This window comes from Panthera uncia, chromosome B1 (assembly GCF_023721935.1).
Source record: "Panthera uncia isolate 11264 chromosome B1, Puncia_PCG_1.0, whole genome shotgun sequence".
Classification (NCBI taxonomy): Eukaryota; Metazoa; Chordata; class Mammalia; order Carnivora; family Felidae; genus Panthera; species Panthera uncia.
Window position 1 is genome coordinate 11744449 of NC_064811.1, and position 13741 is coordinate 11758189.

At 50.1% G+C, this 13741-nt stretch overlaps 1 protein-coding gene across 4 annotated transcripts in view; it reads right to left on the minus strand.

Moving 5' to 3' along the window:
- The window catches only part of PROM1 (prominin 1), a 134882-nt gene extending 125235 nt beyond the window's left edge, over positions 1 to 9647 (minus strand). Inside the window, exons 1-3 of one of the 4 annotated variants that reach the window (XM_049630343.1) lie at positions 9182 to 9647; positions 8129 to 8239; positions 6121 to 6193 (exon numbers count right to left, since the gene is read on the minus strand). The gene's annotated coding sequence lies outside the window, so the exon portion shown is untranslated. Of the gene's footprint in view, positions 1 to 6081; positions 6194 to 8128; positions 8240 to 9181 lie in introns of all 4 variants that reach the window. The other 3 variants (XM_049630340.1, XM_049630342.1, XM_049630341.1) reach the window with 3 other exon arrangements.
- Positions 9648 to 13741: the final 4094 nt, after the last annotated feature.

Genomic DNA, 13741 nt, shown 5'->3' on the forward strand with positions numbered 1-13741 from the left:
AGAGGACACTGAGACTCCCAGAGACTGCTCATTCGGCTTTTTCCATCAGAAGGGTTCAGTGCTGACATTCTGGAGGCCAACTGCTGGGTATTTACTGCCCACGTCTTGCTGGACACCCTGTGGAACCCCCTCGGTGCTACAGTTTCCTGGTCTCTAAGTCGTAGCTAAGACTAGCACCTTATATGGCGTCAGATTGTGAGGTTTTGGTGACAAAGAACTTGCACAGGGCTGACATATAGTATTACTCAGCAAATATTTACTGCAAATCTGCCGTGTGTTAGCTGGTATCTTCTCCAAGGTCACAGTGCTGATCACCAGAGGGGTGAGTGATTAAATCTCGGGGCTCTCAGACTCAGAACCACCGCTTTGCCTGGGACACATGTGCCTCCATCTTTTCAGGCCAGAGAAAGAAAGGAAGACTTGAAACACTTCAAGCACGCCCTCCCTCTTCTCAAGGTCAGTGCTGAGCTTGGGCTCAGCTACTCTTGTTTCCCAGATGTAGTTTAAGGAATCCCTGGGCCTCTGACTTCAGAGTCAAGTGGAAGCTGTGGAGGCCCCCATTGCCGCAGAACCATTCCTGTTAATAAGGAGAACCCGGGACACGGTTCTCCCCCGTGGGCCTCCTGGCTCCGGGCACCCTAGTTGCTCAGGATAGAGTAAATAAGGCCACAGGACTCCCAGAAAACACCTGGCCCCTGGTCCTCAAACTCTGGCCCATCCATCACTGAGAGCTGGGCCTGGAGTTTCCCCATTGTAACCCAAATAAACTTGGAACTTCCTGCCTCTTTAGGCCTGCCTGAACACGCCCTGGCGTTCTAGGCACAATACCCACTTATACATCTGCCTCCAAAATGCCCTGTGTGGTGATTGTGGCCATCTCCTGAGGGATGGTGGAACATTGCCCAGCAAGGGTCTGCCCGCAGACCTTCCTTATAGTGCCCTGCCCTCCTCGTCCTGCAAAGCGTCGCTCGGATCTGCCCCCCAGCTCTGCTTTCCATGGACTCCCCGCTCACGTGGCCCTGGTGCTGGCACAGAAGCAGCAGGAGTCAGGAGGCGAGAGCTAGAGAATTACTAGAAGGTGACTACAGAGAGTCTGGGTTCCTCGGCTGAGGAATCCTATAGGGGACAGCAGAATATGGGGAAAGACCACACTGGGCCCCTTCATCATGGAATGAGGGGGCAGCTTGGGGATGGAAAGGTGTATTCGTCTGGGGCCCGCTGGCTCTGTGACCTGGCACAAGGGATTTGCCCTCTCGGAGCTTTGGTTCTGCTCCGCAAAACAGCATGACAGGGATGTGCGTCTTACAAAGCTAGCACTCGATAAAAGTCTATTTATGCCTTCGTTACCAAAAGCCTTGTCTCTAAGGACTTCTGGTCTGAGAGTGGCTTTCTGCCTGTGATACATGGAGCCCTTGACTTTGCCTGGACGTCCCCCGGACTCCCAAGGCCTGTTTCAAGGACAGCAAATGCCCAGATGTCAGTTACACATATTAGGTTACTGAATACAATTCCCACTTAAGAAAAAGCATTCTATTCTCTCAGCCTCAATTCAACATTTAAAAAAGGTAGGCCTAAGAAAAGCCCTGGCCTTGATGAGTATTCAAGCAGTATGCAAATAATGAGGATGTAGCCCAGACTGCTCTTCCTCCATCAATTTCCACTTCCCCTCCTTCTTCCACCCGGAGATCTCGAACTAAGCAGCATACATGGCCTCCTTGAGGAAAGATATGTTTCGCAGCCCTCCTTGGAGCTGGCATGCCCATATGACTAATTCTGATCAAACGGAATTATGCAGTAGTGGTATGTGAAATCTTGGGAAAGGGTCCTCAGAGGCTGTGTTACTCAGGATTTTCCAGAGAAACAGAATGAATAGGATGTCTAAGAGGTATTAGCAGGAGCTGGCTCACGTGGTTTGGAGGCCGTGAAGTCCCACAGTCCACCACGTGCAAGCTGTAGCCCCAGAAAAACCAGTGGTGAACTCGGGCTGAGTCCGGAGGCCTGAGAACAAGGAGGACCAATGACACAAATCCCAGTCCAGGAGATTCTCCCAGGGCAGGAGAAGATGAAATGAAATGTCCCAGCTCAAGCAGGAAAAAAAAAAAACCTTTTTGTTCTATTCAAGCCCTCAACAGATAGGCCAATGCCCCACCACATGGGGAAGGCAGCTTCCTTTACTGAGTCCACTGATTCAAAGACTAATCTCATCTGGAAACATTCTCACAGACACACCCAGAAACAGTTTAATCTGGGCACCTGCAGCCAGTCAGGTTGACACATAAGGTTAACCATCACAGAGGGAGAAGATGCCTCTTTCATTTCTTCCTTCTACCTGCTGGCCAGAATTTGCACTGATGGCTGGAATCCAGCAGCCATGTTGGACCATGAGTTGACCTTGAAAATAGAAGCCATGCACAGCCCAGGAACAAGAGCGGAGCATCAGTCTAGCCCCGCACTGGCTTCCCTCTGCCACCGTGATCATGACTGACAAATAAATAAAGACCCTAAGAAGGCTTAGGTTACTGTGATGCTAGCCAAACTTCCTCTTAACTAAGAAAATGCAAATATACCACACTCAGTGGAAGATGATGGGTCCTGTGGGGGCTTCTTTAATTGCCATTCATTTTCTGTCTAGTGTGTTTGGATTTACACTCTCCCCCCAGCCCCAGATTTCATTCAGGAAAGGCCCAGCTACATGTGCCACACACTTGTTACAGAGAGCAAGAGTCTGGGCGGAAGGGGAACAAATTCCAAATCCAGAGCAGAACAAGCCACTTCCCCCACCCCCACTCATTTGTCCTTTCATGTAGCCAATGCTGACCGATGCTGTGCAGGCCCTATGCAGCATCTCACCTAGTCTTCACTAATAACACAATGATTTTGGCATCATGCCCATCTTCCAGATGAGGAGACCGAGGTTCTGAGAGGTAAGGAAATGGCAGAGTAAAATTCAGGCTGCCTCCCTTGATCATGCACTGATTATTTTTTTCGTCATCAGGCCTATATCTGTTTGACTAGTGGGAACCCGTCTTAAGTATTCCATAGATATACTCCAACGAGGCAGAGAATGAAATAGTCTGGAAAGTACCCTGTTTCCAGGTCAGGATTGATAAGAGGGTGGGGTTGGTCAATCAGTGAGCCCCTATCTATCTTGTGCATCCTATGTGCCGTGCGCTGTCCTTGTGGTTTGTCATCACTGATGTCTATGGGACACCTGTTGCCCTGAAGTGTGAACATCACAGTTTTCTGTGAAGAGCCTACGTTGCCCTGGCACAGTCTTGTGGTTCAGAAGGGAAAATACTGGCCAGGGGTGCAGAGCGCTGGGTCTGGTTCTATCTCTACCACCTACCCACTGTGTATTTTCAGATGAGCTGGGCCGTTGAGAGCTTCCCCTTTGCTTGTGTTCCTTTTGAGTCATTCAGACTTGGCCAAAGCTCATCAAAGAAGTGCTATTTAAGGTTTTCCAGGAAATTACACTCTCAGTGGAAATTCAGGAACCTTCTGTTAGGCCCCCAAAATAATTCACATAAATAAATATCAGGCTTCAGTTGCAGCTTCTTTTTATAAAAGAGAGGAGATATTTGAGAAGGTACTGTTATTAGACTTGAAATAGTCACTGTGATCGTGTTTTTATGTCCTCTTTGACCTTTCTTTTTTGGGGACTTCTCTGAGAAAGAGTCTCAGTGAAATGTGTTTCCAAGACTTACGTGGTGATAAGAATCACTTAGGGCTCTTGATTAAACTGACGAACACACAGAACCAGGATTCCAAGGCGATCTTGGAGTCCTGATTCTGTCGGCTGGTGTGAGACCAGGAATCCGTGTTCATAAGAAGTGCCCAGTGCCCGGGAGCTTCTTGTGGTCAGATGAATCTGGGGAACACCAGAAGGGCATGAAGTCGGAAAGACACTCAATGTCTGATGCTCTCTTTGTAACGTTGGAAAATCGAGGGCCAGAAAAATGAAATGGCTCTTTCATGAGCCATCAGGAGCTGGCGCTAAAAAAGTCAAGACTTGAGTTCAAGTTCTGAAGCCACAGGAAGTTGGAGAGAAATTTGAACCCTGATCTTCCTGCTTTTTAGCTGTGTGATCTTGGGCAAGTTTTCTATTCAACTCTCAGAGTATTAATTAGCAAGTGTCCACACTAGGTGCCAGATCGTGTGCCTGGCTTAAGTGCTGATGGGTGAACAAGAGAGAAGCTAGCCTGCACTTGGGTGTTCTGGAGCCCAGAGGGGAGACCAACAAAGAGTGGGGCTCTCAAAGGTGAGGACTGCAGCCAAAGTGGAGGGGACCCTGCCGAGGTACCCAGCCCACGTGGCTTGGTCTGTGGAGACAGGATCAGCTGTGGTTAAGGGTTCAGAGGATGAGCAGGACTTAGACAGGTGAGCAAGTGGGAGGAGGGCACTGCAGGTACCAGGAAAGATTTTAAAAAAGTCCAGGGAAATACCTGAACTCGGGCCTCTTGAGGAATCAAAGAGACAAGTCCAAAGATGATGGCCGTGAGGGAGCTGGGGAGGGAGGCTGAGGAAGACCATGTGGGATCTCATCTGCATACATGAGCTCTATTATAAAGGCAAAGGGAAGTCACTCAAAGATTCTAGATGGTCATGGTGCCATCAGATTTTTGAGATGTTCCTGAGCCTCTGAATCTTCATCTGGAAATGCGGGTCATAACTTGCCCCTTCTGCTCTCTCTCTTGCCCACTTATGGGCTAATTCCCCACAGTAGGGCCAGAGTGAAGCTTTCACAGTGGAAGCCAGATCCCATCACTCCTCTGGTCAAGCATCCCCGGGGGTCCCCATCCCAACCTGTGCTCAGAACCACATCCGAAGTGCCCAGTGGGACCTAGACCTATCGTCTATAATCCTCGACCACCTCCCCCAGTCTTCCCTCCTGCCCCAGGCATGCAGGGAGCACTTCCCCTCTGGGCTGTGCATGGACTGTGCTCTCTGCCTAGGGTCTCAGCCCCAGACACCCACATGGTTCTGAGACCTTCGCTGACGACACCCCTTGCTGTCCCTTGAGGTAGCTCAGGTTTTCTTTGGGACACTTTCACCTGTCATCTCCTGTACTTGTGCACGCAATTCTATCTTGTGTGCTCCCCCCGTTAGAAGGCAAGCTCCACAGGGTGGGGGGCTTAGTGTCTTCTTGCTGCCTTCTCCCCAGGGTCTGACACAGAGCTACCAGCCCATGATATTTGTGAGTAAATCGCTGAGCAAGACTGATCTCGCGGGGTCACTGAGAAGCTCGAATAACAGAATTGCTGTATATGTAGTACTGGGAGCAACAAGGACTTAGCTAGTGGCAGCTTCCTTCTTTCTTTCTACCCCATTCCCTCTCCTTCCAGACCCCCAGTTAGAAGTCCTTCCCAGGGCACCATTTACCCCTGGGCCCCCAGTTGCCCCTGGATCCTCTTTCTGCCTGCCAGCACTAGGCTCCATCCCCGACTGCCCTGCCCGTTCTGTGCTGCCCAACGCCGGCTTGGCTGTGTCCCTAGAGGAAATGGGATGTGCCACAGTTACCACACATGGAGGCTGACGGGGGGGGTGGAGGCTGGCCGCTCAGAACTACTCATTGTCCTGGACCTGTGGGGTCAGAGCCTGGCTGAGGCCATCACACCTGGGCGGCATCAGATGCATGCCAGGGCGTGTTTTGCAGGCGCAGAAAACACAAAGCACTTCCTTAAGCCTTGACTGATGGCTTCTTTTCTTCTGCCCCTGACACAAATAGGCTGTGACCCCAGCAGTGTGGACATGGGATCATGAGGGGAAAGTTCCCTGCCCCACCTCAACGGCAAGGTTCACAGAGATGGCCATCTGTGGTGGGGAGGCCCAGGCAGTGTCCTGGGAAGGCTCTCCCCTCCTTTGCTTCCTACTCAGAACTCATGGGGGGTGTAAATAAATATACAGGGGCATGAGCTGTAAGCTGCCAGGGGCGGCCTTTAAAATCACCTATTTCAGGAGTGTTGCCTCTGAGGCTCCCAGCTGGCTAAGGGGTTTGGACATGGGTACCGAACTTTCATACGAGTTTCTGTCTAGTTTCTGTCGAGAGAGGCTTTGTTGCAATTTTAGCTTCTCAAAACCCACCTGTATAAACATCCGGCCTGGAGATGAGAAAGAACTCACCTACAGTCATAGTGTGAATGGCAAACTCAGTCTCCTGCCGCCCCTGGGACCTCCATTTCCCAGGTCACCAGTACTGTTGAGGAAGAAACAAGAGTCAGATAAGCAACAGCAAACGCAGAAACAATGAAAACCTAGCTTAAAAAAAAAAACAAAAACAGAGCAGAGCAAAAGGAAATATACCAACATATGAGCCATGATTGTCTCAGGGAACAGTGTGACAAAAGTCTTTTTTCTTTTCTAGTCTTCTTAAAATTTTTCCAGATTTTCTATTAAAGAAAATCTTTTTTCTTTTTTTTTTTTTAATCATTAAAAGAAGAAAGAGTTCTCTGAAGGAAAAAAAATCACTGCCATGTATCAAAGTATCTCCATTCCATCCTTCTTTTATGATTTTTTGGGGTTCTTAAAATTTTTTTTACTGTTCAAGTTTGTGGGTGATACATTTCGGAAATCCGCTCTTCTGGAAAAAAGCATGAAAGTTAAAAAATGCATTAGCTTTCACACTGGAAGTATTTAGTTTAAGAAGTTCATGGAAATGGTTTAAAGGACAATCGTCATGTTCTTACAAATTTCAATAAACATCAGAGCGCATTAGTTGGAAACATACCTTTTTTTATGGATAGCTTTTTTTTTTTCATTTAATCTCTTGTAAAGATTTATTTCTTCAGGGACTGAACTAAATTCAGTGAGCTAACTTTGCCCCCATGATACCACTTAGGGCCACTCTCTTATTTTTCTATTCTTAGCTTCAATGGGGATTTTAAAAATATCAGTTTTAAACAGTGGCTTCAGCTGATGAACCCATGTGATAGCTACTGAACTCAGTAATTATAAGATTTCCTAGAATAAATTTAATTGCCAAATTCTCACAATCAGCTGTTACTGTTGTTATAAATACCCCTCTTGCCTTTTTAAGCCCTGAGTGAGCTACAGTGGCTGTTCTGGCCTCTGGAAAACTGTGAATTAGGCATCACCAATTTATGGGACCTCACTGTAAGCCAACTGCTTTGATTCATCTAGGGCAAGTGTCTGTGTAGTTCAGAGTCTCCTCACACAAAAAGAAGACAATTTCAAGTTATTTTCATCCTTGTGGAAAAAGGACACACTGTTTTTATTTACTTTTTGGCATGTTAGAATCAGGTGTACAGGGGCGCCTGGGTGGCTCAGTCCGGTTAAGCGTCCGACTTCGGCTCAGGTCACGATCTCACGGTATGTGAGTTCGAGCCCCGCGTCGGGCTCTGTGCTGACTGCTCAGAGCCTGGAGCCTGTTTCAGATTCTGTGTCTCCCTCTCTCTCTGACCCTCCCCCGTTCATGCTCTGTCTCTCTCTGTCTCGAAAATAAATAAACATTAAAAAAAAAATTTTTAGAATCAGGTGTACAAACCCATGCTTCTTTGTGTCTAGTTACATCATCTTCTAGAATTCTATGAATTTATAAGGACTAAAATAATTTAACTGAATATAAACCATCTTTTCTTTTTTTTTCCCCAAAATTTTACATCTTTATTTGTGTTTGAGAGAGAGAGAGAGAGAGAGAGAGCGAGAGAGAGCATTAGCAGGGGAGAGCCAGAGAATCCGAAGCAGCCTCCTGGCTCTGAGCTGTCAGCACAGAGCCCAACATGGGGCTCAAACCCACCAACCACAAGGTCATGAACTGAGCTGAAGTTGGACGTTTAACTGACTGAGCCACCCAGGTGCCCCAAAGCCATTTTGTCTTTTAATAAATAAGTCTGACTTTAAACCCTGGTTCTATATCTTACTAGCTGTGTGACTCAGGGCAGCTCACACAACTTCCCTGACCCTCACTTATAAAACAAAGATAGCAAAATAGATTCAGTAAAACGGTTGTGCTTTGGAAATAAGGACTTTGGAAAATCAACTACGTGATGGCATTTATTAGCACAGTGCATAGCACACAGTGCATATTTAAATCTACTTTCTTTTCTCCAGCCAATTGTCAGAGGACAATCCCAACTTTTTTCCATTAGGCAAACATGAACTGAGCACTTACAGGGAAAGTATGAGAGATGCCAACACCCTGTTCCGCAGCTTTAAGGATCTCACTGTCTCATGAGGAGGACAGAGACCTGTTTGTGTCCTAATTACTCCAGACCTGTGAAAACTGGTTTTTAGAAAACATTTCTTTAAAAAAATGTTTATTTATTTATTTTGAGAGAGAGAGAGAGAGAGAGAGAGAGAGAGAGCGCACACACACGCAAGTGGGGGCGGGGCAGAGAGAGAGAGAATCCCAAGCAGTCTCCACGCCGTGACTGGGGGAGACTCTATCTCACGAACCGTGAGATCATGATCTGAGCCAAAATCAAAGGGCCGGATGCCCAACCGACTGTACCCCCTCAGGCGCCCCTCAGTAGACATTTATCACCTTTGATCATTCACTCAGCAAGTATTTATCGAGTGTTGACTATGTGCCAGGCCCTGAGGCCCTTGGGAGTCACCGGTGAGCAAAAATACAGTTCTTGCCTCCATGGCAAGAGTACATTCTACCAGGGCAAACAGACGGTAATCAGATGAACAAATACACATCTTGTAGAGCATAATTTCAGGGAAGGAGTGCTGTGAAGTAAGAAGGTGTAGGGAGAGACAAGAGTTGCTGTTTTCCAAGGGGTGGTCAGGGGCGTCTCTCTGAGGTGATACGCGAGCTGAGACCCGAGTGAGTCCTTGCAGGCAAAAGGTTTTTGGGAGAAGTAGGGCATGTGCAAAGGCCCGGATATGGAGTTGCTTCATGTGCTAACAGAACAGTAAGGAGCCTGGGTGATTTCAATGCAGTGCTAGAAAACGGGACCAGAGAGGTGTGAAGGCACAGATGAAGCTTTCTAACTCACCCTCATCCTGTTCTGACCCTCTGAGCTTGGTTCTCCCTGAATTTAAGACCCTGCTTGGGCTTTCCAGGACAGGCTCTCCTGGCCCCTGCTGGCTCCCTCTGCCCTGACAGGAACCCCTGACCCACATGTGGCCACCGCACACAGGCCTGGATGCCAGTCTCGGGAAAGGAAGCCCACAGAGAAGGGCGCCTCCCCCACCAGTGTCCTCAGCAAATTCTCACCTTGATTCTGCAAGGTAGGTAGCAGGGGAGAGGTTCTCACCATGGGAGGGCCGTGTCAGTCTTGCCTCCGAGACTCCCCTTTCCCTCCGGGGTCCGCTGGTGTCATCACACCCCTGATGTCCAAGGTCCTGCCTCTTTACGCCCTCTGACCCAACCCTGAACACAGAACTTTCCCTCAGTTTGCCCCAGCCCAGCTGCGATGGGTCTGGGCTGTTTAGCAAGACTTTATAGGGAGTCTTTGGAGCACTGAAGGGGCGTAAACAGAGTAACTGACAACTATCACCAACATGCCTGCTTTCAGAACCCTCGAGGCCATCCACATTGACCCCTGTCTGGCCCAGCCTCTTCCCGGGCAGCCGCTGCCATGCTTCAGCCCTTGGCACCCCTCCTTCCGACCCCCGGAGCCCACGTCCCCACAGAGGGGCCCACAGACAAGAAGGTGGCAGTTCCTCACCAGTTTAAGACCCGCCTTCCAAGCCACTTCCTGTCCCAGCATCCTTCTCTCCCCCACCCCCCAACCCCCGCCCTACTGACATCAGAATTGTCCACTCTCATCTGGAAGACCTGCCCCCCGCCCCCAGAGGCTTGAAGCCCCGCTTATCCCCATCAGAGCACTGTCCCTTCAGTGTCATTCAAAGGTCTCTGATATTCCCGTGGGAGGGACTCCTCACAGCCCCACCCGCTGTACCTGCACTCGGTCCCCTGAGCTGCTTGGGGCAGGAATCCCCACCTGGTCATCTTGACCCACCAGCCCAGCACAGAGGAGGCTCGGGAGACTGGCAGGGGCTCAGCCCTCCCTGAGCAGAAGCTGGGTCTTTGGTGGTGGTCGTGGTGGGCTCGCTGGGGACGTCCTGAAGGAGTCTCGGGAGGGTGGGGAACATGGCTCCTTGCACCCATCATGCCTCGGGCTGAGGAGGTCTTACCCTGTTTACAGGATACGTACTAAAGCAAATGGTCCAGAGCTGTTGTCCAAATTCAAACGGGACGCAAAAGGAATGGGGCCCGGAGAGGCCGCCAGGGAAAAAAAGACTAAAAAAATGGCAAGCCTGTAACACAGGTGCGTGTAGTGATATTGCATATATGTGACCTTGAGAGACTGGATTCAAGATCGTATTACACCCCAGACGTAGAGATTCATTTTCTTGATTCCCTGGGTGAAGAGACGTGAGCAAACGCCATTGCTGGGGAATGGGGGGGGGGGGTGAGGGGGGTTGTTGGAAGGCAGACCGCCCTTGCCTCCGGGCTTGGGGTTTTGACCACCACACTCGATGGCTTGGCAAGCAAAGAGGCCTGAAGGTCGAGGAAGAGAAAATAAGGTCTGGAAGGATTCACGGAACCAGGTTTCTGGGCCACTGTGATATTTTATGCTGAACTCATGACCCGTGTCCATCAAAGAGTATACTTGGAATTGTCTGGAATATGGTAGGAAACCACCCAGTAAGAGCTGCTTTGGTCAGGGCAGTGGGGGGATTCAGGTGCGCTGGGGTTTTCCCACACCCGGAACAAGCTGCACCCTCGTGCTGTAAGCAGAGATAGTTCTGTCTGTAATTATGATTACTCGCTGCCCTTCTGTGGTCGGGTAACAATGGTACCAGAGGTCTCCTGGGGTGCCCCGGGCAGGACTGTTCATTTCCTGTTTCTCTGAGGCAATCTGATTCCTGGCAGCCAGTGGGGAAGAAAGGCCCAGCAGCGTATTTCCTTATTCTAAACCCAGGAGCCTTATCTTGGGAAAGTAAATACAGTGGCTGCAGGAAACTTTTGAAAGTGAAATGTGTGGCTGTGGGCGGCTGTCCCCTGTCCCATGCTGTTGTCTTCATCTCGAGGCTCTGATTTAACTGAACTCCTCCAGGTATGGACAGGCTGGGATGGGGGAACACCCCGAGGAGGGAGGCACAGGCCGCTTTGAAGGAAACTAAGGTTCCAGGAAGCAGAGAAACAGCCCAAAGGCACCCAGCTAGTTAGTGTCCAGAGCAGAGATTCAAGCTTGTGTTGTCTCTCTATAGAATTCATCAGGAGATCATTACCGAGCGCTTGTTATTTGTACGAGGGAAGAAGGAAGAATGTAAACACAGCCAGCCCTTCTAGACTGTCTGGAATTGGCTCCTCTGAGCCCTTTCTCCTTAAGGGCCCCCTCACTAACTGGGTTTCCCAGCCGTTGCCAAAAGCAGGGATCACATTGGTCTGGCCACTGAGGGCCCCAAGACCACCAAGCAAGTCCAGTGCGACCGCCATCCTTTTGCAGAACTGTCTTCCGAGAGGCAGCTGAGCAGGGAGAAAACTCCAGGTTGTAAGATTGCTTGGGGGCTACTAAATTCTACCACTGCATTTCTGTCTTGTTAATCCTGTGAAATCAACTTTCCAGTTTTGTGCTTCAGGGGGACCCAGGGAGTCGGATTCAAAGGAAGAGGGTGCTTATGGGCAAAAAGGATTTACCTTGAATAACTACATCAGAGGTAAAGAACAATGATTAAGTCCAGAGCAGGCCCCAGCACTCAGTCAGTCCCACCCCACCCCCCGCCCCCGTCACCGCCAGGCCCTGGGGTGGGGGGGTGCTGCACCAGGACCAATGGGGGCTACATCGTGGGGCAGTTTTAACAAAGTGGGGAGGACAAGACTGTCATCTAGGAAAGACTCTCCAGACTCCAAGAGGCCTGTCAAATGCCTCCTGCCCCTCCAGGGGCAGCAGGGCCCATAACAGGGGCGCTGGCCTCTCCCCAAGAGGCCCCAAAAAGCTTCGGGAGGAGGAATTTTCAGCTGAAGCTCCTGCCTTGACGAGGAGAAGAGGGAGGGTCATTCCAGCAGATTCAGCTATTGGACAGGAACAGGCTACAGGTATGATCCCACTCTCTCCCTTTTTTTTTTTTAACTTGAGGTTAAATTCACATAACATAATATTAACCATTTTAAAGTGTACAATTCACGGCACTTAGCACATTCGCAGCGCTGTGCAGGTACACCTGTCTTTGGTTCCAGAACCTCTTCAGAACAAAGCTCATTTCCCCCATTACCCCCTCCCAGCCCCTGGCGACCAGCAGTCTGCACCTGTCTCTGCGGATCTACCTGTTCTGATATTTCATATGCATGGAATTGTACCACGACCTACAGGGCATCAGGCTGAGGGCGGTTGAACTGTGGTTTTCCTTTTGATAGATCCCAAGCTTTGTTGAGACTTTTGTGTGTGTGCAGAAGTGATGCTTTTCATGGTGCAAACCCTGGACGTTGTCAAGAGCCTCTCCTCCTCCCGTCTTTCACAATCGGGATGCTAGTATCTCAGAGAAAAGCCTTCTATGTTACCCCCGTGCAAATGTTGAGGAATATCTGGGCCGCTTGCCCGGTTGTGACCCTTGGGCTTAACCTCTTGGTCTCATGTCCTCACTTGTAAAATGCAGATGAGACAGTACCTCCTTCACGGGTTTATTGAGAGGAGGAACGAGTGAACACTACAGGTGGAGTGAAAGTGGGGTGAGCCACAGAATAAATGCTCAGTCAATGCCTACACTTCAGCTGTTATGTTTTTCCCAATGTAGGGACATGGGGAGTATCATATCTGCGGAAGGGAGAGCCAAAAGAACTTGCCAAAAGAAAGCAAATATGTATTTTTTTTTGAGTGCCTATGTTTGCTAAGTCATCATCACTGCTCCATTTCACGGAGGAGGAAACTGAGGCCCTGAGCGGTTAAGTGTGCCGGAGGTCACACAGCTAGTTAGGCTGAAGGCCTTGGGCGTTCCTCTATCTGGCCCCAGGGTCGCCTCCCGTGGATCAGAGGCCCCTAATCTGGGGTTTAGAATCACATGGTCAGGTCCCCTCACCTCTGTGCGGTTCCAAGCATCTAATTCCGCCTTCCTGGCTTCACAGGGCTGCTGTGGGCTTCCCGCCTGGCTTGTCGCCCTCGTCATCTGGCTGTGACCGGAGACACTCATGCAGTGCTTCCAAAAAGCAGAGCTGCGGAAGCAGGCTTTCCAGTCACTGGGTTTCTGCCGCTGGAGCCGGCCGGGTACCGCTCGGAGACCGTACAAGGCCCTCGGGTGATGCCTTGCCCGGAAAACCCGGCTGCTGCCTGCTTGGGGCCAGGCACCTGGCCTGCCTTTACTCGCGCCATCTTATCAAAGTCTCCCGACTCCCTGGAGAAGGGGAAGCCTTCGGAAGCAAGAGGGAAAGGAGCCTCAGGCCCGGTAAAGCAAAGAAGATGTCTCAGGCTTGGCTTCTTGTCCAGCAACAGCACCGGCTCGCCGTGGTAGGTATTGGATCCTGTTGCCAAAGCAAGCCGATGGGCCGTGGAGCTTTCCCTGAGATTCCACAGGAGGATGGCGAGGCTGCAGCCTTTTCCCAGGACGCTAATTAAAACTGCAAGTCGACCAATGCAGCAGCATAAATAATTCAACTTGGAGGAGCATGGGGACCAGGGTTCACACGGCTGCTCAAATCCCTCCAGAGCTCGCAGTCCTCGTTCACATGCCCCAGAGAGGACAGCGTGCACCGGTGGGAGCTGCCCTGCCTCGCGGGGAACCCTGGATGAGAGGCCTGCACGGTTGCCTTGGTCCTGGCAGCCCATGGCACCTG